This window comes from Rousettus aegyptiacus, unplaced genomic scaffold (assembly GCF_014176215.1).
Source record: "Rousettus aegyptiacus isolate mRouAeg1 unplaced genomic scaffold, mRouAeg1.p scaffold_m13_p_7, whole genome shotgun sequence".
NCBI lineage: Eukaryota > Metazoa > Chordata > Mammalia > Chiroptera > Pteropodidae > Rousettus > Rousettus aegyptiacus.
In genome coordinates this window covers 87,044,625-87,068,222 of record NW_023416310.1, presented here as the reverse complement: position 1 = coordinate 87,068,222, position 23,598 = coordinate 87,044,625, and the positions used below count along the sequence as shown (strand labels likewise).

Below are 23,598 nucleotides of genomic sequence, written 5' to 3'. Positions count from 1 at the left end.
TAATCATTTTTGTTATTTTTAGAAGTTTCTTTCAAAAAACTAAATTTAAAAATAAAAGGAATTAAGTTTTTTAAAGTTCTTTAAATAAAGAATTTAAGTGAATGATAATACAGATGAAACTCAGATCTGGCAACACCCTGAGGGCCTGAGGTCAGTGACTCTGTTGACACCATCCAGTCTAAACCCCTCTTCCCCATTTTACAAATGGAGAAACTGAGGCCCAGCTCGGGAAAGGCTCAGACGAAGACTTTCGTGGGGACCCAGAGAACAAGGCTCTTTGGCTGTGCCTTTGACTGACCGTGTGGCATTCCTGGCCTCGGATTTCTCCACCGTAAAATGAAGGAGAAATGTTTCCCCACACTGCGTACCTCCCACTATAGCTGTGAGGATCCCGAGATCACAAGAGGCGAGGAGAAAGAAAGCCTTTGCAAACAGACAGAGGGAAAGTGTCACCTCAGTGGGAACCCAGGTCTCCTAGTGCCCCAGCTGGGGCTTCTCCGGGGCAGCACACAGAGTAATGGACTGGAGAGGGTGGGGCTGGGAGCCAGGCAGACAGGTGCCTGAGTGTGATCTCTATCTGTTTATACATTCCTTCAACATTTTTTTTATTTTTTTATTTTTTTTTTGAGTGACACACAGTGCTAAATACTGGGAAGGCAATGGGGAGCTGGAGGAGGCAGAAATTAGTCAAAAATTATAGAAATCAATGTACTATTACAAGCACAGTAAGTGCCACACAGCATAGGTTCACGATGTGGGGAAGGGGTTTGTTCTGTTTAGAGAGATCAGCATAGGCTTCCCCTGCAGTGATGATCAAGCTGAGGCTGAAGAAGAGGAGGAGTTTACTTGACCAAAGAGAAGGAAAAGCATTCCAGGCAGAGGAAACAGCTAGTGCAAACGTCCTGGGGCAGGAAGGGGCAGGAGCACGTGAGCGACTTCAGCATGGCTTAAGTACAGAGTCCCAGGTGAAGTGTCCTGGCCAAGTGAAGCTGGAGCATGGACAGGGCCAAGCATGCAGTGCTCGAGGCCAGTCAGGATGTGGGCCATCATTGTAAGAGCAGTGGGAATCCATTAAAGGCTTTTAAGCACAGAGCGATATCCATTTTGATAAGCTCCCTGGCTGCACGTCAAGTGTGAAAGAAAAGAACATGAGGGTGGACTTCCTTTACAGAAACCAGAACATACAACATAAAGTCACTAAAATCAGATCATGTGGTATTGAGAAAGGCATAGACAAATAGGTCCATGGAACATGATTAATAATCCAGAATTACGTCCCAGGATATAGATGTTAATATTTAACAAAAGAGATACCTCGTTGCGGGAGAAAAGGGATAGTTTAGCTCACAAATGGTGCAGGCCCTCTGGAATAAATAAAAACGAACCCCCATTTTATACCGTCTAATACCAAACTGCAGATGGATCAAAATTAAATGTATGAATTAAAATAACACAATTACAAAACCCTGTAGAGATTCTTTTATACATCCTACATGCATAATAAGAGCAGGGATTGGCAAACTACTACCCGAAGGCCAAATGCCGGAGGCTGCCTTTAAAAAAAAATAAATAACCATTTTATTGAGATGTAATTCACATACCATATAATTCACACACTTAAAATGTACAATCGTTAGCATATTCATAGACGTGCAACCAGCACCGAAGTCAATTTTAGAACATGTTCGTAACCTCAGTAACAAATCCTGTACGAGTAGCTACCAACTCCACATTTCTTATCCTCCCCTGGCCCTAAGCTGCCACTGACCTACTTTCTGCCTCTCTATGGCTTTGCCTATTCTGGACATTTCATAGAAATGGATCATACCACACGTGACCTTTTCCGTCTGGCTCCTCTCACCTGGTGTTGCATTTTCAAGGTTCGTCCGCATCGTAGCATGGGTCGGTACCTCATTCCAAAGGGGGACCGCTTCTGTAGTTCCCCTTTAGTTAACAATTGCTTTCTGTGGTTTTAGTTACCTGTAGTCAGCCGCGGCTCAAAAACATTAAACGGAAACTTCTGGAAATAAACAACGCAGAAGTTTTAAGTTGCACACCGTTCTAAGTAGCGTGCTGAAATCTCTCGTCGTCGCGCGTGAATTCGGGGTCTCCACATTGTATGCGCGCCCCGCCCACCGGCCTCTGAGTAGCCGCCTTGGTTACCGGATCTGCTTTCCTGGCATTGCACCGTTTGTGTTCAGGTCGCCCCTATGTTACCTGATAATGGCCCTAAAGTGCGTAGTGATGCTGACAATTCTAATATGCCACAGAGAAGCCATAAAGCACTTCTTTTCGAGCGAAAAGGTAAGTACGGTACGGTGAGATATTTTGAGAGAGAAACCGAATTCACGTAACTTTTATTACACTGTATTATTATAATTGTTCCATTTTATTATTAGTTATCATTGTTAATCTCTGACCGTGCCTAATTTATAACAACTTTATCATGGGTGTGTATAGGAAAAAAACATAGCGTATATAGGGTTTGGTGCTATCTGCAGTTTCAGGCATCCACTGGTGGTCTTGGAACATGTCCCTACGAGGTGTGAAATGTATGCTGTTTGGCCTTGTACTGAAAAGTTTGGCAACTCCTGATCTAGAGACAGGGAAGACTTTACAATTCAAGGCTAAAGACTAAGAATCTATAAAAGAAAAGAGATGATTTAAAAATCAAATATATATATAAATCTTTTAATGCAAACCTTCATATATATACATAAATCTTTAATATGGCCAAAAGTACTAAAAGCAAAGTCACTGGGCAAAAACTAGAGCTTGAAAAAGTAGCTGTAACACTGATGCCAGAGAAAGAATTCCTCTCTAGCATGAGTCAAGGTCCTGGCAGGAGGTGGGTGGCACACCCGAATGGGGCAGTCCAAGGAGGTGTAACGCGGGGCCGATGAGGAGGTGTGGGCAGGGCCGAGAAATGCGCCCAGGGAGGCGCACAATGGCTGGTATCAGAAGGGAATCATTTCTGCCTGGGACCCCTGGCGCCCCGCGGGAAGAGTGGGGAGAGCTTGGGAACAAGTGCCCCATCCTCTCTCTCCTCCTGCTCGGTGACCTCCAGCTGTACCTCCTATTGGCCAAACCCAGCTGAAAGCTGAGAATTAGAAGCTCGTTTCAGTCCCTGTGCTGTAAGAGGCACCGAGCAGATGGGGAAGGGCAGAGCATGGATGTGGAGGAGCAGGCGGAAGAGGCCCGGTACGCAGCCTGAAAGGAGAGGGTATTCCTACAGGGAAATGGGCGAAGGCAGCCAGAGACCGAGCAAGCCGAACGGCCAACAAGCTTACGGAAAAGACACTCAAATTTGTGTTAGTAATCAGGAAAACATAAATTTAAGTCTAGCCAATATGACAGTTCTACCCCATAAGTATAAAGGCCCTCATAAGGAAGGACTTATATGCAAGAAAATAACAGTGGATGCCGTCATGTTCGTAGTTGCCCGCCTTTTTAATGGAAATCCCTGCGTTGGAGCCCCACCTCCCGAATTTAGGAATCTCAAACTCAAATTTGCTGCTAAGGATGTATGTGGCCATCACTCCAGGCTCCACCCATCAGATGCAACATGTGAGACTTGTCCCGTTTGTGCTGCCATGAGAGTTGAGATCTGGCGGCCTCAGCAGTGTCCCAGGGACTGCAGCGTGGGATGCCAGGTACAGAAATGGCTTGGGGCAGAGTGCGGGGAGGGCGCGGCGAGGCCACTGCTGGTGAATTACTCATGCTATTCCACGCTATGGTGTGGGACTTTGATCTTAGAAGTGAGCTTCTAGCTCCATCAAACAGGATTGGCTTCTGCAGCTTCTAAGAGCCCCACCTAACACTGTAGCATAGTTCCCAGTGTTAAAAAATGAGAAGCAGAAAATGACCACCAACAAGATGACAAGTGAATAGATGGACACATCCACACAGTGGAATATCAGGCAGCCATGAAAAAGAATGGATTAGAGCTATGCTAGCCGACTTGGAAAGAGGTCTGTGAAGTGACGTTGGATGAAGAAGGCAAGGCACGGAAAACTGTAATAGAGTCCTATTTATTAAAAAAAAAAAAAAAAGATATAATGGCAAATAAACTCCATGTGTGTAAATGTTAATTTAAATATATGCTTAGGATTGAATGAGTCTGCTTAGAATTGAATAAATACAGATAAAAGCATGGAAGGACAATTGCTAGGTCGCTGGCCTGGAGAGTGGAGTTCCATGGTGAGGGGAGGAGATGGAAAAAGAGGAACCAAACGAGAAAAGAAAGAAACCTTTACCAAAACATCTTTCTGATCATTTTAAGGTTTTTATGTGAAATGATGTGTATGTGTATCTATGTGTGTATTGTGGGTATCTGCATAAAGAAATTTAAAAGATTTTCAAAACGAAAGGGCACTGGCTATATTATCTAGGTAGACTAGTAGCAAGGTCAGTTGGGAGTCTGCGGAATCTACACAGGCAAGAGAGGAGAGAGGCTCGGGCCAGGGTCGGGGCAGTGGGCCTGGAGGGAAAAGGACGGAGTTGAGAAACACCCTGCAGATAAAACAGCCGGGGCAGGGAATGGGTTGATTTGTGGGGTGGCGACAGAAAGGGAAGCGTCGAGGTTCCCCGCTTACTAACAGGGCGACTTTGCTACCATCTATTTCTCTCTGTCGTGAGGATGAAATGAAAGACCTCAACCAGGAAGCAGCCACTTAAAGGCCAGAGCCTGCCTGGTGGGGTCTCATTGTAACCCAAAGACCATGTGTTCTGTGGGTTCACCCAGGGGAGGCTGACGGCCTGGGGTGCTCTGATCATCAAGGCAGGGTGGGGCTGTGGAGAAGGTCCAGGGCTCACGCATTCCCTTTGTCGTGGTAGAGCTCCAGCCACTGTCCAGAGAAGCCGAGCACTGGAGCGTGTACAGGAGGGAACGCGAACCCAGGGACCCACGGTGCCACCTCTTGTCTTAGGGCCCCGATTTCGCCCTTCGAACTGTGCCCGTCAGTTTCATTTAGTAGTCAAGTGCCCACTGTGTGCAAGAAAGGCCCACAGCGAGCGTTCTTTAAACTCCAGATAAGAAAAGCCTCAGACATACATAAATACCAGATAGTGGTGATAAGGGCCAAATGAACTGGGCAGATAAAGGGTTATGGGATTTCAAAAGAGAACAGAGGAGACCTTTGCATTAAAGGGTGCTCCCGGAAGGCTTTTGGGAGGAAGTGGCTTTTGCAATAAGGGTGGAATTTGGACATGTAGATGCAGGCAGACTTTTTTCTTTCCTTCGTTCTTTCTTTTTTTTTTCTTTAAGGAAATTCTTCCCATTCTTAAAGGATCAACTCAAAAGCTGCCTTCCTGCATACTGGATCCTGCTGGTTGGAATTATTCATGTTTTCCTAACACCCCCATTAACAGAGCTGTATGAACAGCACAGACTTCGTATGCTGTTTGCCTGTTGTCTTCCTGTCTAGCTACAGGGGTTTGAACAGCTTGAGGGCAGGGGCGGTGTCTTCAGTTTTATGCCCTAGAACCAGGCAGCACACCTACCCTTAGTATTCAAAACATTGTGTGTTGAATGAGGAAAGTGTAACCAATCCTGCAGCCAATATTTATTTATCTGACCATCTAAGTTTTTAGTGAAATCCACATTTTTATTTTCCTTTGTCCAAGAACCCAGCAAGCATTTCCCAGTGTCTTTATTTCCTAAGTCAGGCCATGAAAATGTGTTTCTCAAGAACAAAAAAAATGACACCTTGTATATTAAGCCTTTACTATATGTCAGGCCCTATACAAAGTGACCTATTAGACTCATCCATATAATACTCAAAACAGTTCTTAAAGAAGAGGCCTTTGACTGTGCTCATTTCAGAACGGGGGAAATGAAGGTTTAGCAAGGCCGCCAGTTTCTATGGTGATGGCAGAGGTACGATCAGAACCTCTGACCCTCATGTGCCATCCCTTACATGCGTGTAGGACTCTGTGTGCACGCACATGCGTGAAGAGTTCCCGAATCTGAAAAGTTAGGGCTTGGTTTTGGTGACCTTGGACAGCACCTTGCATCCCGACAAGCCAAGCGCTTGATTCCATGAACGTAAAGATGGTCATTGAAATGTGAGGCCCAGGTGACCACCAATGAGCAGTTGAGAACGCCGGCTCAGCGAGGTCCCATGACTGACACAGGCACACGGCTTCTTGGCGGTGGAGCCGGGTGCAGGACCGGCGTCCTCTGTGGCTCAGCCCGTGCTCTTTCGCTCCACGCCGCAGCATCTCTTGGTCCAGCCACCCTGACTGTGGTTTGTGTGGTGGCCGTAGGCTGCATGGTCTGCTGCAGATCAGCTTTCGGATCCTGGCGGAGGTGAAGGTCGTTCCTCATCGTCCCCTCCCATAAGATCCCTTTTGCTTTTTAAAAAGCGCCACATCCCAGGCAGTGTGCTAAGCACGGTACACACAGCAGCGCTTTCACCTTCACTGGAATCTCATTCCTGTGGGCATGAGCATCATTCCCACTGAATACACAGGGCGCTGAGGCTCAGCGAGGTGGGCTGGCTCGCCCAGTTTACGTAGGGAGAAGAGGGTCTGGGATTTGATCGTAGGGCTGCCTGATCCAAAGTCCAGCTTTCTCGAGCATAAGTGCAGCACCCACAGCCACCGTTCAAGGGCCTCTGATGACGGTGTGAATGGCGGAAGGCATCCTTCTGTCCATCACCCTCAGGCCTTGGAATTTAAACATCTATTCTTGTGCCCAAAGGCTTTGGAGTGAGACTGTTCTTTGTGGCAACTCTAAGCTATAGTGAGGATTTTATGGGGGCAAGGACACTGAATGGGTAAGCAGTAAAGGATACAGCAATAGACATAAAAGTTGCCAGCACTTAATAAATATTCCATTCCTTCCTTTCTCTTTCCCCTCCCTCTTCCCCTTGGATGGTTAACTGTCAAGCTTTGAAGTCAGGCAAATCTAAATTAAAATGCTGGTTAAACAACTGACTAGCTGTGTGGCTTTGGACAAGCCACTTAACCTCTCTGAGCTTCAGCAGCCTCGTCTGCAAAATCGTTATAGTGACAGACCCTATTTCATTGTCATGTGACTCGGGAAATATGCACAAAGGGCTTGGTGCAGTGCCAATGCACCAATGTTCAATGAACAGGTAGCTGTTATTATTAATCCCTCCTTCTCCCAGTTCCTCCCTAAATAGCTGAGTGACCTTGGGTGAGACGCTTCATCTGCGGGCTTCGACCTCCCCAGTTGTACAATAAGCATGTTTGACTAGGTCAGAGTTTTCCAAAGTGGTACACTGGTGGCAAGCTAGATGGTCTTGCGTGGTACAAGCGAGCATTTGTTATTTTAAGTTGTGAACATGTTTTGGTGTATAAGAGAAAAACACTAAAAACACATGATTTCATGGATATTGTTTGGAATGAAGCTAAGTAAAAGGGTAGTGATTTAAAACAAAACTATTAAGTAAATAGTAGGTCAGGTGGTACAAGGATACAGCAAAAATTAAAAAGGCGGTCCTTGAACAGCAGGTTTAGGAAATTCTGGGCTGGATGATCTGGCTTTGATTATATGGCTGCCCAGAGAAACTCTGGCTTATGAGTGACTTGCCAGAGGAACCCCTTTTTCCCCCCTATATTTTTAAGGGGCCAAGTTCCTGTAAGCCCCATAACCAGGAGTTTGGGCTAATGCCCTTTCAGTACACATTGCAAAAATGATATAAATAACTCATCCTGGGACTTCAAACATGCCACCTCAGATGTATGGCGGGAGATTACAGGTTCCCAGTACTCAGCCCCTCCATCATTCCCATGGCTTAGAGGCTTGCTCTGAGTAGAGATCAATGCTTTGGTTTTATGGGCAGCTGGGCCACGTGACCAGGCCCCAAATCCTTTGCTTTATGGCTTGTTTACACATTCCTGGTGAGAAATGGTTTACATTCTGGGCCCTGAGCACACTCCTAAATCAGCTGCCGGGTTCTTGCAGTTGGAGGTGAAAGAAATCTGTGTGTCAGTGGGCACCAGGAGGCCAGGGGAAGAACAGAGAGGCAAGCTAGAGGAGGGCTGGGGAGGGGACCCCCTCAGGGCCCCTTGGTTTCCTGTCTCTGACACCTGGAACCTATTTCTGAGTCAGTGGGGGGCGCTGTGCGGGGCTTGCCGTGGGGAGGGCCCCGAGGAGTTGCATAAGTACAATTACTTCAGGTGTGTTGGGCTCTCACCCCAGGCCGATCTTGGCACACATTAGCTCACGGGGTTCCCAGGGGTTCCCACGGCGGCCCTGAGACCCTGGAATTAATTCTCATTTTCAGATGAGGAAGCAGAGGCTCAGGGAAGCAAAGTGGCTTATTCCCTATCCCATAGCTGGGGAGTATCCGGGAAGGATTCAAACCCACTCTGACAGAGGTGAAGGCTGAGGTCTCACCACTACGCTTTCCTGTCACTGGGAAATGGCTCCAGAGAAGCCATCTGGGCTGGAATTTAGGAAGTGTCTCCTGGCTTGGGGAGTGAGGATTAGGAGATGATGATTCCTGTCTGGGTTTTGGTCCTAACTTGGCTAAGTCACTGTCTGAGAATTCCACGTCACCGGGTTGACCTTATAGATCCAAGACACAAGATGCCCTGGGAATCATCTGGGCAAACTCAAGGCACCCAGCGGGCCCCTGCTGCCCACCCACCCACAACCTCCCCTCTTTAATCCCTGCTTTCTCCTCCTTGCCCCAGGCCCCTTCCCCTCCTATTCCCCTCCACCCTGAGAGGGTCCTCACTGCCCATTTATTTTCTCGTATCTATCTCCTTGTGGTTTGCGCCCATTGGCCCCAGCTCTGCCCTTTGCAGCTGCATGGCCTTCTCCTAGGAAGGTGCTTTCATGTCAGGGGCAGCTCTCAGCCCCAAGCCTTCTCCTGGCCACTCCAACGTCTACAGCATTTCCCCCAGATGATGGTCTCTAGCCTCTTCCTCATCCTGGCGGCTGCCTTCTCGGGTCAGAGCTGGGAGATGACCCAGAGTTGGAGAGGGGAGGTAGCAGGCAGTCTGGGTTAAGGAATCTTCTTCTTCTGGATTGAGAGACAGCGGGGTGTTCTGGGGAGCGTTCAGGCTCTGGGGTGTGGCAGACATGGATTACAGTGCTGTTCGACATTGAATCCCCTTGCTCAAGGCACTTAACCTCTCAGAGGGCACCGTTCCTCTTCCTCCTTCAGTCCACATGGTTTGGAGATAAACTCACCCTTGGCTGAGGGACTCAGCTACTTGGCACTTCCTTCCCATGTCCCCAACCCCCAGTGATCTTTTCAGGGATGCACATGTCACCCAGTTCCCACCAATGGGAGTTGAGCTGTGAGTGACAGATGCCGACTCGTTTTAGTACGTGTAGAGCTGTGAGATGACCAAGATGGAGCCTCTTTTGTCGTTTCGCTATTTTTAAGGAAAAGCATGTTTGAGAATGGAGCAACCGACAGAGCAGAGCCGAGTTAGGAGATGGCAGTATTTCAAATGCCTACATTAAGCCGTGCCGGTCTCTTTTGACTTTTCAGATGCACAAACCAGTAAATTCCTTGTAGAAGATTATTTACAAAAATGACCACACTTCTCTACCCCTTCCTGTATCCATGTTCTTGCAATATGGCTTAGTAGCAATTCCCATCAAGAGGTAGGATCTATTTCCTCATTCCTTGGATCTGGGTTGGTCTTTTGGTTTGGTGATGTGCTTTGGCCAACAGAACATGGCAAAAATAACAGTGGGCCAGTTCCAAGCTCAGGTCTCAATGGGCCTTGTGCACTTACACACACTCTGTTGGACCTATGAATAAGACTGAGCTAGTCTGTTGGAGGACAAGAGACATGGAGAGGAGAGTCTAGTCCTAGCTAAGGCCATCCTGAACCAGCCTACAGCCTGCCGGTGGAGATGCATGAGAGCATCAGCCAAGATCAGGCAGAGCCCAGTGAGACCAGAAGATCCGCCCAGCTGACCTGCAGACCCATGAGCAATGGAAGTGCTTATTGTTTTCCACACTGCACGTGGGGGCAGTTTGTTACGCAGCAGCAGCAGCTGATAGAGTCCCTTGTTTGGCCTATATTAGTCCCGATTGGTTTTCTGTCATTTTCAGTCAGAAAATCCTAAATGAGACAACTATCATATCTATCTCACAGGGTTGCTGCGAAGATTAGAAATGACATTGGCAGAGTGCCTGGCACACTGGAGGTGCTCTGTAAATGACAGCTGTTGACATTAGTCCCTGTCATCCTCCCAGACGCATCCTTGTCTCTGCCAGCGTGGAGAGCAGAGGCAGGAGAACAGACAGCGGGGTGCCACAGGCAGCCATGCCATGGGGCAGCCCGGTCCCTTGGCTATGACTCTGATCCTCTCTGTCATCTCAGAAGCATCTGGACTGGTTTCAGGTTCCATCTTCTGGGACACACCGAGGTGATTCATCTCCATTGGCAACAGGCGTGAACTCAGCCCTCAGAACTGGTGTAATGTGGCCTGGAAAGAGAAACGATCACTTACTGCCACTGCCATTGTGGACGCACGTTCAACAAATATGGGTGTGATTTCTTCTGTATATACTTGACAAGTGTATACTTCATACTTAAAACGATGCTACGTGTTTAATAAGTTGATGGGAAGTCTCCTGTTGCTTGAATATTTATTATCCAAAGTCCCTAGGGTTTCAAGTTTGGAAGGGGATGCAAAAGGCATTGAAACATGAAACAGTTTACTAATGGAACAGATAATTTGAAAAATTAGTCTTTCCTCCCACCCAACGTGCTTCTTTAATACAAGCTTCTACCTTCACCCGTTGTACCAACTCAGTTTCTCCCTGTTCATTATGAAAACACAGCAATAATAGTACACATTAATCACGGAGTGAAATTGCAAAAATTGTAAAAAAAACATATATATGGATTTCACAAATTCAATGAAATGTTGCTCATGAACTGCTCAAATCCTTACAATGTTTTGGACAAACTGGCACACAGCAAAGTTAAGTCAGTTAACGTTGTAAAAGAGGAAATAAATGCCAATGGGGCTTTCAAGAGAGAACAGCTTAGAGATTGATAAAATCCTAGAATATTTTTGCAATAATGATTTTTTTTCACAAATCATGCTGAAATGAGAGGAAAGTGAAAGATATTGTATCCTATGATTTCATTAGAAAAAAATGTGCCACCACTCCTAAAACAAGTAGCACTTTTCTTCATTCATTCTAAGAATTAGCGCATAGTCACAATTACTAAAAATTCACTTCAATGTGTTTCCGCAATGTTTTGTTTTCCAAGCTTAAGTCCCGATCACAGACTTCCCCCCACAGACGCACACGATTTGGTGTGAAACTTTGGTCCCCACTGTCAGAGGATTCACATGAAGCAACTCTTTCTTGTGCTATCCATCCTACTTTCCTCTTTCTCCGAGAGAATAAGAGGCCAGATAGGTTCTGGGCAAATGGAACAGTGGGAGAAGCAAGCAGGGTACACACAGTAACCGGTGGAGAGAGGGCTCCACAGTGGGCCGTAAGCTGTTGGGACAGCTTGTCGGGACTCCTATCGGCAAGAGTCCAAAGGATACAAGTTGGGCGTCGCATCTCCTGAGATGCAACTTCATGGTGGAGGCTCAGTTGCCATTTAAAAAAGCTTCAGTAAGTTTTCCCGATGAAGCAGCAATTCTGCTTCCTAGCGGAGTATCCCTGGGCTGGTTACTTTGTCTCGCTAAACTTCGGTTTCCTCAATTATGAAATGGGAATGCAAAAACAGTAACCACCATAGAGGGTGTGGTGAAGATCAAACAGGACAGTACAAGAAGAGGGGGGACCCAGGGACCTGGCACAGGGTGAAGGCACAGAAAGGTTGGCGGTCACTGGTGGCGTGTTGTTCATTGTAGTTTGTTTTGTTTTTTAGCAATAACTTCTTTATGATTACAAAAGCCATGAGTGTTTACTGTTCAACTAGTTTAAAAAATACCGCCAAAATGCAAAAAAAAAAAAAAATCTGTAAAATGTCAACCCCTTTTCACATATGTGCATGTATTAAAAAAATTATGTCCATACCATGCATTCCATCCCCTGATTTCTTTCCTGCAGCAATAGATCGCAAAGGATTGTTATTCTTAAATGCCCATTACAGTCCTGCTTTGCTGGGAGGGGGAAAGGAGAAAGCAAATTGGGTTGCGAAGAGACTGGTTCCACTTCCTTTGAGGAATCAGTCAGCTTCTCTCATTATGGGGCGCCTGGCCCCTCACACCCCTCCCTGGGGATCTTGGTGGAAATATGCCCCCCCCCACCGCCACAAGCTGGTACCTAGCCTCTTCTCACCCCTCGATGCTCACTTCTCAGCTCCCCTACCCCTCGCCCTACCCCTCCCAGGTGTTAAATGGGGGGAATTTCAGTCTGGAGTGAATGTTTACAGCTTACTTGAAACCCTTAAAAATAAAAATTCATCATAAACTGACAGATCCTTAAATTTAACTGCGCAAACAGTGCCACTATAATATTTAAAGCTCCGCTTGAATGGACGTTCTATCAAAACCACATGGGCTCCCACCTGGCTCCCTCTGTGCAACCGCCGAATTCGAGGAAATGCTGGCGGGATGTTTATTTGGCTGAAGGCACAGACCCTGCTTGCTCTGGGTTAACCTTTTTCACAGGGGCTTTCATGCTACTTGGTTGGCAGCCCTGGGCCTTCGGCCTCCAAGTTCTGAATTCCCTCCTCTGCAGTCATACAGAGGAGGCTCAGAGAGGCATAGTGAGCAACTGATGGTGTGGACTTCAGGCTTGCTCTGCTGGAATCTTGGTTCTGCAAGTACAAGCTATGTGACACTCAGAATCTTCCCTGACCTCTCTGTGCCTTGGTTTCCCATCTATAAAATGGAGAATGATGGCAATGAGTTAATTATGTAATATACAACAATAACTAGAATGTAGTATGTCCTCAATAAATGTGTGTGTGTGAACTCAGCTGCAGAGGTCACTATTCAGTCGATGGGTTCCAGACTGCCCCACAAACAAGACTACATTCAATATAATGGATCATGTCCTTTATGGACCTGTGCGTAGTATAATTAGGATCTATAGCTAGGAATGGAATGGTCAAATAATGTATATGCACATACTTAATTTGACTAAGAACTGTAAACTGCTAACTCACATCCCTGGCCAATTTTCTTCTCAATTGTCAAGAGTCTCTTTTTATTCTTGTTAGTTTTTGACAACGCAGATTATCTTCCTTCCATCTGTCATCCCTTTATTGTTAGTCTCCATTTTAAAATCCTTAGTTTTTATATATTCACATCCCTTTTCTTTACGTGGAGTGCTTCTTGGCTTTACATAATTTGTATCAAGTTATCACGTACACTCAAAAAATGTGCTGAGTTTACGTGTATAGTTACATGAGTTTGGATAAGTGTGTACACTCATGTAACGCTACCACAATAAGGATATGAAACATTTCAGCACTCCAGAAAGTTCCCTCTGGCCACTTTCCACTCAACCCCCACAAAAGGCGAATATTGCTGTAATGTTCATCACCATAGGTTAGTTTCTCCTCCTCTAGAACTTCATATAAATGGAATTACACATATATTTTTATGGCTGCCTTCTTTCACACAATGCGTTTTTTTAGATTCATTTATGCCATTGTATGTATGCATCACTAATTTGTTATTTCTTATTGCCGAATAGTATACCACTGTAAGACATTATTTATCCATTCACCTTTTTTATGAACATTAGGGCTGTTTCTAGCTTTCGGCTGTCATGAATAAAGCTGCTGTAAACATTCACATACAAGTTGTGTGTGTGTGTGTGTGCAGGTGCATCTCTGTATGTGTGTGTTCATTTCACTTCTAGAAATGGAATTGCCGGGTCATAGGGTAGTTGTATTTTGCCTTCAAAATATACTGTTACAGAGTTCTCCAAAGCAGTTTTACCATTTTCCACTCCAATTAGAAATGTCAGGGAGTTCTAGTTGCTGCACCACCTCACCATACACATATACTTAACATCGTCTGTGTTTTTAATGTTAGCCATTCTGGTATGTGGTTATCTTATATTTGATTTGCTTTTCCCTTATGTCTAATGATGTTGAACACTTTTTCCTGTGATTATTGGCCATTTTTATATCTCTTTTGTAGAGTGTCTGTTCAAGTCTTTTGTCCTTTTGGTTTCAGATTGGGTTGTCTCTTTTATCGATGAGTTGTACTTCTTTATATATTCTGGATGTAAGTCCAGATATATATTTCGCAATTATTTTCTCCCATCTGTGGCTCGTCTTTCCATTTACTAATGATGTCTTTTGATGAGCAGAACTTTATATTTCTGATGAAGTCTAATTTATCAATTTTAATAGACTATTTTTTAACAGGAGTTTTAGGTTCTCAGAAAACTTGAATGAAATGTAGAGTCCCCAAATACTCCCTGCCCCTACACATGCCTAGCTTCTCTATATCACATCTCCTGACAGCATGGTACATTTGTTGCTATGGATGAACCCACACTGACACATCATTTCAGCCAAAGTCTATAGGTTATATTAGGGTTTACTCTTAGTGTTGTACATTCTATGGGTTCAGTCAAATGTAGAATGATATGTATCCAGCACTACAGTATCACACAGAATAGTTTCACTGCCCTGAAAAATCCTCTCTACTCTGCCTATTCATCATTCTCTCCCCACAATCCCTGACAACCACCGATGTTTTTACTGTCTCTGCAATTTTGCCTTTTCCAGAATGTCATATAGTTGGAATCATAAGTATGTAGCCTGCTCAGATTGGCTTCTTTCACTTAGTAATATGCATTTAAGTTTCTTCCGTGTGTTTTCACGGTTCAATAGCTCATTTCTTTTCAGCACTGAGTAATTCCATTGTCTGGATATACTATTGTTTATCTATTCACCTATCGAAGGACATCTTGGTTGGTACTAAGTTTTTGGCAATTATGGATAAAGCTGCTCTAAACATCTGTGTGCAGTTTTTTGTGTAGACATACATTTGTAACTAATCGAATAAATACCAAGGAGCATAATTGCTGGTTCATATGGTACAATCACATTTAGTTTTATAAGAAACTACCAAACTGTCTTCCAAAGTGGCCGTACCATTTTGCATTCCCACCAGTAAGGAATGAGAGCTCCATTTGCTTCACACCTTTGTCTGCATCTGTCACCAGTATTTTGGATTTGGCCATTCTAATAGGTGTGCACTAGTAGCTCACCTTTGTTTTAATTTGCAATTCCCTAATGACATATAATGTTGAACATTTTTTCATATGCTTATTTGCCATCTATATATCTTCTTTGGCGAGGTGTCTATTTAGGTTTTTGGCTCATTTTTTAGTTGGGTGTTTACTTTCTTACTGGTAAGTTTTAAGAGTTCTTTGAATTTTTTGGATAACAGTTCTTTATCAGATATATCATTTGCAAATACTTTCTCCCAGTCTGTGGCTTGTCTTTTCATTCTCTTGAATATCTGTTAATTTTTATCTTTTATAGATTGTGTCTGTTGAGATCTCTCCAAGACATATTTGTTTATTCCAAAGTTGAAAATTATCATTCTCTTTGCTTCTAGTGGCTTTATGGTTTTAGTTTTAGCTTTTGCATTTAGATCTTTGATTCATTTGGGATTTGGGGGGCGGGTATAGTATGAAGTAGGGGTTGAGATTCTTTTTTTCCCCATACCAATCTCTTGTTGTTCTAGCACAACATGTTGAAAAAACTTTTCTTTCCCCATTGAATTGTCTTGGAACTTTTGTTGAAAATTAATTGGCCATATATATGCGTGGGTCTGTTTCTGGACACTATTCTGTTTCATTCATCTGTATATCTATTCTTAGGCCACTAGCACATTGTCTTGATTATTGTGGCTTTACAGTAAGTCTTAAAATCTGGTAAAATAAATCCTCCAACTTTTTTCTGTTTTTTTTTTTCAAAATTGATGTAACTATCTGAAGTCATTTACATTTCCATATAAATTTTAGAATTAACTTGTGCTTCAAAAAATCCTGCTGTAATTTTGATTGAGATTATGTCAAATCTATATATAAATTTAGAAAGATTATCTTAACAACATTAAATCTTCCAATCTATGAACATATTAGAGCTCTCCATTTGTTTAGGTCTTTTTAATTTCTTTTATCAATGTTTTGTAGGTTTTAGTGTAGAGGTCTTACACATCTTTCGATAAATGTATTTCTCAGAATTTTAAGTTTTTGGAGTTATAAATGATATCTTTATTTAATTTTTTTAATTGTTTGTGTTACTGTAGAGATAAAATGGATTTTTAAAATCGACCTTGTGTTCTGAGTTTAATAGTTTCTATTATAGATTTCATAAGTTTATCCCCACACAATCATATCATCTGTGAAAAAAGATCATTTTAGTTTTTTCCAAGCTTCATGCCTCATTAATTTTTCTTTTCTTATTGCAATGGCTAAAATAACCACTTTAATGTTGAATAGAAATGGTGGGGCATCTTGGCTTTGTCCTTCATTACTTCACATAGACTTTGCAGTTTTTGTTATTTTTGTTATCACTTATGAGTGGAATTGCTTTTTTAAATTATATTTTCTAGTTGGTTATTGCTGGCATAAAGAGATAATATTAATTTTTGTAGGTCAAACTTGATTTTTTTAAGTCAATAAACATAGCCACTGCAAATAGTGACAGTTTTTTCTTTTCCTTCTCAATCCTTACATCTCTTAATTGTTTTTCTCCTCTTATTGCATGGCTAATTCCCCCAGTACATACCTAAGAGCAACTCTTGTGAAATAAAAAGGACTCGAAGTTATTTTTATCTCTATTTCAAGAATGAGGAAACTGCAGCTCAGAAAGGTCAGGTTTTTGTCCAAGAACTTGTAATTAACTTTTTTTTTTAACTATAAACTTAGTTTTTAAAAATAAATAATCCAAGTTCCTTGAATCAAATTTACGAAATAAAAACAAAAATAAATAAAATACCTATATAGTGCCCATTTGCAGGTAAGTGCTATTAATATTTTGGGTTACACATTTCCAAATTTTAAAGATACATATATATTTTAATAAAAAAACAAGATTATACTGTAATGCCATTTTATAATGTACTTTTATCACAAAGCAATTATCATAAACATTTTCAAATCAATACATTTAATGTTTGCATAGAATTCCGTTCCATCTTATGGCTGTACCATAGTTAAGTATTGAGTTAAGCATTCCACAATTGTCAGACACCTACTTTGGTTCCAGTTTTTTCACTATTATAGACAACATTGGGAAGAAATTCATTGTTGCTAAGTTTTTACCAGAAAATAAGTTTCCTTAGTATAAATTCTCAGAAATGGAGTTGCTAGGTCAAAGGGCACATAAAATGTGCCTATTTATCAAGGCTTTGATACCCATTGGTAAAACATGACTTTTAACAGGTATGTATTAGATGATGAATGATTCCGTGTTTCCCTTCCCCTCATACAGGGCCTACTAATCGCACCAGCTCTACCCAAACTCTATCCTTTCCTAAGTGGAAATTCCCAAGTCTGATCTTTCCTCAACTCCATTTCATTCATTCAACAACTTTCAATAATTATATATTACATACCCACTATTTTCCAGGTTTTAGAGATATACTTGTGAATAAAACAGCCTTATGCTCTTAGAGTTTGCATTTACTGGGGAGAAACAGACAAATATAACAAAAAAGTAAATTAAATGGCATGTTAAAAGATATCAAGTGATAAAGAGAAAATAAAGCAAGCAGAATGATGAGGATTAGGGGTAGTGGGTGAGAGATGTGGGAGACAGTTTGCAGTTTTACAAAGGAGGGTCAGAGTAGGTCTCACTGAGCAGGGGACACTTGAGTCAAGACTTGACTTGGGTGAAGGAGGGAGGGGGAGGGACATTCCAGGCAGAGGGATCAGCAGAGGCCCTAAAGCAGAAACTTTCCCTGCATATTTGAGAAAAACAAAGAAATCAGCAGGCCTGGAGCAGAGTAAGGACCAGAGGAAGATAGGGAGAAGAGGTCAAGGGTGATGGGGGAAGGACAGAGCTTGCAGGGCAGTATGGAGTTTTGTAAGGACTTTGATTTTCACTCTTAGTTTTAAGATTTTGAGCAGATGAGTGATGTGGTCTGAGTTACAATTTACAAGAATCACTTCGGCTGTTAAGAATGGACTGTAGAAGCTGGTAGATCAGCTAGGGGTCTATTGCAGCAATCCAGCTGAGGGGTGATGGTGGCTTGGACTAGGGGCTAACGTGGGGGTGGTAAGAAGTGGCTGGAATCTGTGTCTGAAGGAAAGCCAGTGTTTACTGTGGAATGTGTGGGGTGTCTTCTCTCTGTGCCCCCTGGATTCACTGTCCACCTCGCTTCACCCTGCTCTGTGCCCTGGAAGGCTGACCTGTATGAATTGCATAGAGAGTTTATTTTACCCTCTTGGGTTTGGCCTAAAGGAGTTCCAGCAAAAAGGGATCTGAGGGAAGGCAGAGCATGAGACCAGGGCGTGTTTCCTCAGCTCCCTCCCTGCGGGTTTGGCCGAGCCCTCTATGGACAGCCCCCAGCTCTCATCAGGAAGCCCACCCCAGAAAACCTGCTCCTCAGGGCTGCCTAATGGCTCCCTCCCACTGACAACTGTTCCCTGCTCCTGCCAGCCCCAGAGTACTGCACTATGGTTGCTTTTCCTAAGCCCAGCCCCATAAATTTGTAGATAGACCCTTTATTAAATTCTCCTCAAATTACCCAGCTTAAATGTGCTACCTGTCTCTTGCAGGGACCCTGACTGATAGAGACTGGATGCAGGTCATGAATGAAAGTGGAGGATGACTCCTCTGGCTACAAGACCCAAGGCTCACAGAGTTCTCCCAGTCCATAAGGCAATGTGTCCCAAACCAAGCCAAGGCAACTTTGGGAGGTGCATTCCCTTGGAAGTAGCCAAAATGCATAAAGCTTCAAAAGAGTGGAAGGTAAGTACACATGACCACATTCTCCCACTCCTCTATCTTCTAGACAAGGCCTGGTATGGAGAGAGCACTAGACAGGAGGCTCGCTGGTCTGGTTTCTATGTTTTAAATCCCTGAACGACTGTTAGCCAATCACTTGACACTCAGGGCCTCAGTTTCCTCATCTATGTAATTGGTAATAATGAAACATAACTCAAAGAATTGTGAGGAAAGATCAAATAACAATGCCTCCCTCAACAGCATACAATCTGGTGTGTGAGCTTGGGAGGCAGACGCCACAGTCTGTATTACAACCTTGTGGTTTACAAGCCACATGACCTTGAGGAAGTTTCTGAGCCTCAGTTGCCTCGTCTATAAAATGAAAATAGCAACAGCATATTGTAGTGTTGTGGAACCTAAATGAAATGATGATATGCCTGGCTAGGAAGTATTCAGTAAGTGTTATGTAGTTAACAGATATTAAATTATTTCCTTCTCCCCTTCTATGAAATGAAGACATTGAACTTATTAATACATAATTTTCTTTGCTGATGCTAAGTCTAGGGTTTTTGAAATTTTTATTGTGTAGTTTTTCCAAATTATATGAAAATCTACACATGATGTAACAAACATCTATGCAGCCATTACCAGCTTAAAAAATAAACATTACCAGGATAGTTTGTATAGACACACACATGCACACATATATATGGTTTCAGTGTTTTACATTTTGTATAGTTAGTATCATATTATGAATTCATCTTCAACTTATTTTGTTTATTCCCTGAACAATATGTTTGTGAGATTCATCATTTTGATACATGATATTACATTATATGAACCTGTAACAATTTATTCATCTATTCTCCCATTTGTGGACATTTACATATTTTCCAACTTTTGGGGATTACAAACAATTCTGCTCTGAACATCCTGATAACTGTCTCCTTGTGCCTACATACCAGTTTCCAAGTCAGAGTCTGTGAGTTTCTTTTAGGCCTGGCCAGATGCTAGTGTGAGCCCCAGTCCTATGGGGGAAGGGGCGAGAGGCTGGACTGGGGACAGGGTGGGGAGGAGGGATGGGGGAGCTGACTCTTTAACAGGTTCTGAAGGCTTTGTAAGTAACAGCTCTTAAAACACAATATTTTGAAGATTTAAGTGTAAATGAATCAGAGCCATATGGATTACATTTGCCTTAAATTACACAGGATTTAGAGCGGTCGCGGTGCTCCAGGGCAAAGGGGCAGGTGTTTCATGGGCTCCCTCCTTTGCTCTTTAAGGACCTGCACTTCCCAGGAGTGCAAAAGCTTGGTGCCTGGGTCCCTTCCTAGAGCCCCAAAGAATCGAGCGGCCAGCACAGCCTCAGGCTACCTGAAGGGGGCACTGTGGAGCCTCAATGCCTGGGCCTTCAGATGCCGGAGTCCCAGTGCTGCTCCGGCACTGCTTTGCTGTGCAGCCTTGGGCCAGATGCCCTGCTTCTCTGGGCCTTAGTTCCCTTCTTTGTAAAACAAAGGCGCTATATATGCCTGAGGCGCTATAGCATAGTGATTAAGAGCTGGGTTTTCTCTTTCCGGCTGTGAGCCCTTGGTCCAATTACGACTCAGTCCCTTTGTGCCTCAGTTTCCTCATCTATAAAATGGAAAAACAGATAGTACCCACCTCATATGTGGTTGTGAAGAAGAAATTAGCTAGTAGTGCACCCAGAAGGTGCCTGGCTCCTAGGAAGCCGGCACTCGGTCAGCAGCACTTTTGTTTTATCTCTACGGCGGTTATCAAAGATTGGGCCGGCTCTGATTTGTCCTGGCGCTCTCAAGCACAGATGACGGACCTGAGCCTGAGAAACGAGAAAGGGTTCAACAGCGGCCAGCCGTTTCCCTTTCTTCTAGTCCGTTTGATAGACATATTTTAATAGGCATATCTATTGATAGACATATTGTATGTCTGTCAATTCCGTACCACTTTAAATGTGAATACCTACCTATATGCTAACATAATGGATCATGCTGAGTCGTAATTGGCATTTTTCACTTTTACATATATATATATGTATATTTCCATGTCATTAATATTCATCTACAATATTTTTCTGTATCTGAACGGGGACACAAAAAAAACCAAGGGCTTACCATGTGGTCAGGCATAGTGCTAAATGTTTTCCATCCATGTCCTCATTTAATCCTCAGAACAAGAAACATGAATTTGGTATTATTATTGTTGACTTTAAAAATAAAACAGCCAGTTATTTTTACCAGCAAAAAAAAAAAAATGGGTTTATTCGGGAATGGCAGAGAATCACAATTTGAGACAAGCATGCTATAGTGAAAAACTATAGGCGAGTCCAGCAAAGGAAGGAGAGGAACGTTACTTTGTAGAGAAAAAGGGGGAAGTTGGAAGTTCATTGGAGGAAATCGAGAGCTCGGGGTGGTGATGGTGGAGTTGCAATAGTTCCCATCGGCTGGGCTGGTTGCTGGACAAGGAGAAATCTTCCTTCCTCCTGCTGGGGTAGTAGAGACGCTTCTTGAGAATGCAAGATCATCTCTTCCTGCTGAGGTCTGTAGCTAATGCTCCTTCCAGTTGAGGTATTAATTGACATAGAGTGGTAGTGTGCGAAAGCTCCTCTTTCTGGCCTCCCGACTTTATTTTAAATGAGGTTTCATTTATTCAGTTTCACATTATCATTCCCATTTTACAGCTGAGAAAACTGAGACTTCGAGAGGCTAGATAACTTACTTCAGCTATCACTAAAGTCCAGACCTGCTGACTCTCGAACATGACTTCTCACCTGCTCTGAGGTAGTGCCTGGAGCATTGAAATACATCTTGGTGACATTAGGCCCCTATTCTTAGACGCTGGATTTTGTTTCTCTGGCTTCTCACTCTTATCAACAGCATGCGATGACTGATGACCGTTCTTATAGGAAGGTCATTGCCTACATCGTGACTTCCCTATATCACGATCGCTTCTTTGGGGTAAATTCCTTGAAGTAGATGGCCCAGCAATTTGGGCTTTTGTTTTGGAGATGAGGAGAAACAGAGGACCCCGGTCCACTAGGAGGCTGGACATGTGGGAGAGGCAGGAAGCCCTCTGGAAGATGAGCCCCCACTGGAAAGCCAGGATGCCTGACTAATCCACAGAACATGCTGCTCCTGTTTATCTGAGGACTGGTTTCCCACGTGCCTCCAGCTCACTCTGAAGCCCCCTGAATCCCTTAGGAATCTAGTTTATTTCTATCCTGGTTTTGCTGACTGGGCCGAAGTCCCTGCTCAGTAGATCAGCTGCAAGACACAGTAACAAACAACCCCCTCACACACACACACGCACAGCCCTCCAGGAATCAGGCACGAGGGAGACACTTGTTGGGAAGTGACCACAAAACATGAAAATCAGGGGACTTTACCTTACACAGAAAGAAAAACCCCTAGGAAACCAAAACTGTTCACCAGATTTACATAAACCAATTTATCCCTTAACTGGGCTGGGTTCATTTAACATTTTTGCAACAGCTTTATTGTTTTTGAAAAAAAAAAAATCACACGCTCGTTGTTTTTAAAAATTCCTCAAAAATATGTAACTATATTTGAAAATGTAAAAGCATTTTAAAATTCTCGTTTCGGACTGGGCGTATAAATTAGTGTTTTTTTTAAGTGCGGGCATCTTGTTAAAAAGCTTCTGCTTCAGGAGATCTGGGTGGGGCCTGAGAGTCTGCATTTCTCACCTGCTCCCAAGTGAGGTTAACACCACTCACTGGTCCATGGCCAGGTCTGCAAGTAGGTAGAAACACAGGATATATTTGGGAAAGTAGAAATTCTTCTCTCAAGAAATTGCCACTCCCTGGTCACTGCTCAAAATGTTTTTATGCCACAGTTCAAGGGATCCTAGAAACCTTTTGGCCAGAGCTTCTACTGACAGATGGGGAAACTGAGGCCCAGCTGGGACAAGCCCAAGGCCGGGGGAGCTCGAGCCAGATCATAACTGGGGGCTCCATGTTTTTTGTTTGCATGGAACCCAGAGCTGAGTCAGTTCTGACCGTGGGGGACAAGCGAAGGCACTGAGAATGGCTGAGGGGAGAGGTGACCCCTGTAAGGAACGAGGCCACCAGATAGAGTAGAGGCCCCATGCCAAGCACCGTAGGGATCCCTTCCATGCATACACTCTCCGAGAATCCTCACTATGACTCTGAGCAGTAGCGCCATCGATTCCATTTTACGCAGAGAAATTGAGGCTCAGATAGTAAAGCAATCTGCCATAGGTCATCTAGCTGGTAACATCAGTCCTGTACATGAGACCGTCCCAGCCCTGTCTCCCAAAGTCCTCTTTCCGTTCCTACCTTCGGAATCTCTGCCTTTCTGTGCTTGAGCAACGCTCACTTTCAAGGGAAAACCAGTATGGTTTGAAAGAGATTGTGGGAGTAAACACGATGAAAACAGAACAGTGTTACTAAAATCTAGCTCGATTTTAGCATTCTGCAGAGCCCTAGGCCCGCTTTCTTTGTTAAAAGGGGAGATTAGTAGATGTTAGAGAGGTTTTAGAGACAGATTAGCACCACACAGAGGCTTTCCTCTTGTTGAGATACAAATTTTCTTTCCTCTTGAAAGAAGCGTGAAGAGAGAATAAGTTTGCAGGACCTGAGCCCACTCTGCAGTGTCCTGTATGAACTCCACCTTTCTTCCCTCTCCTGGGCCAGCCGTCTCACTCTGCACTGTGCCGCCTTTCAGGCCTGAGCCAGGCGCTGCCAGTCAGGGTTGGCTTCCTGGA

The 23,598-nt window shown here is 43.7% G+C and overlaps 1 long non-coding RNA gene across 1 annotated transcript in view; it reads left to right on the top strand.

Moving 5' to 3' along the window:
- LOC107521939 overlaps positions 1-23,598 on the top strand; it is a 75,090-nt gene that overhangs the window by 43,763 nt on the left and 7,729 nt on the right. The window contains exon 2 of the long non-coding RNA XR_001599691.2: positions 18,675-18,867. This is a non-coding gene — a long non-coding RNA (uncharacterized LOC107521939). The remainder of the gene's footprint in view (positions 1-18,674; positions 18,868-23,598) is intronic.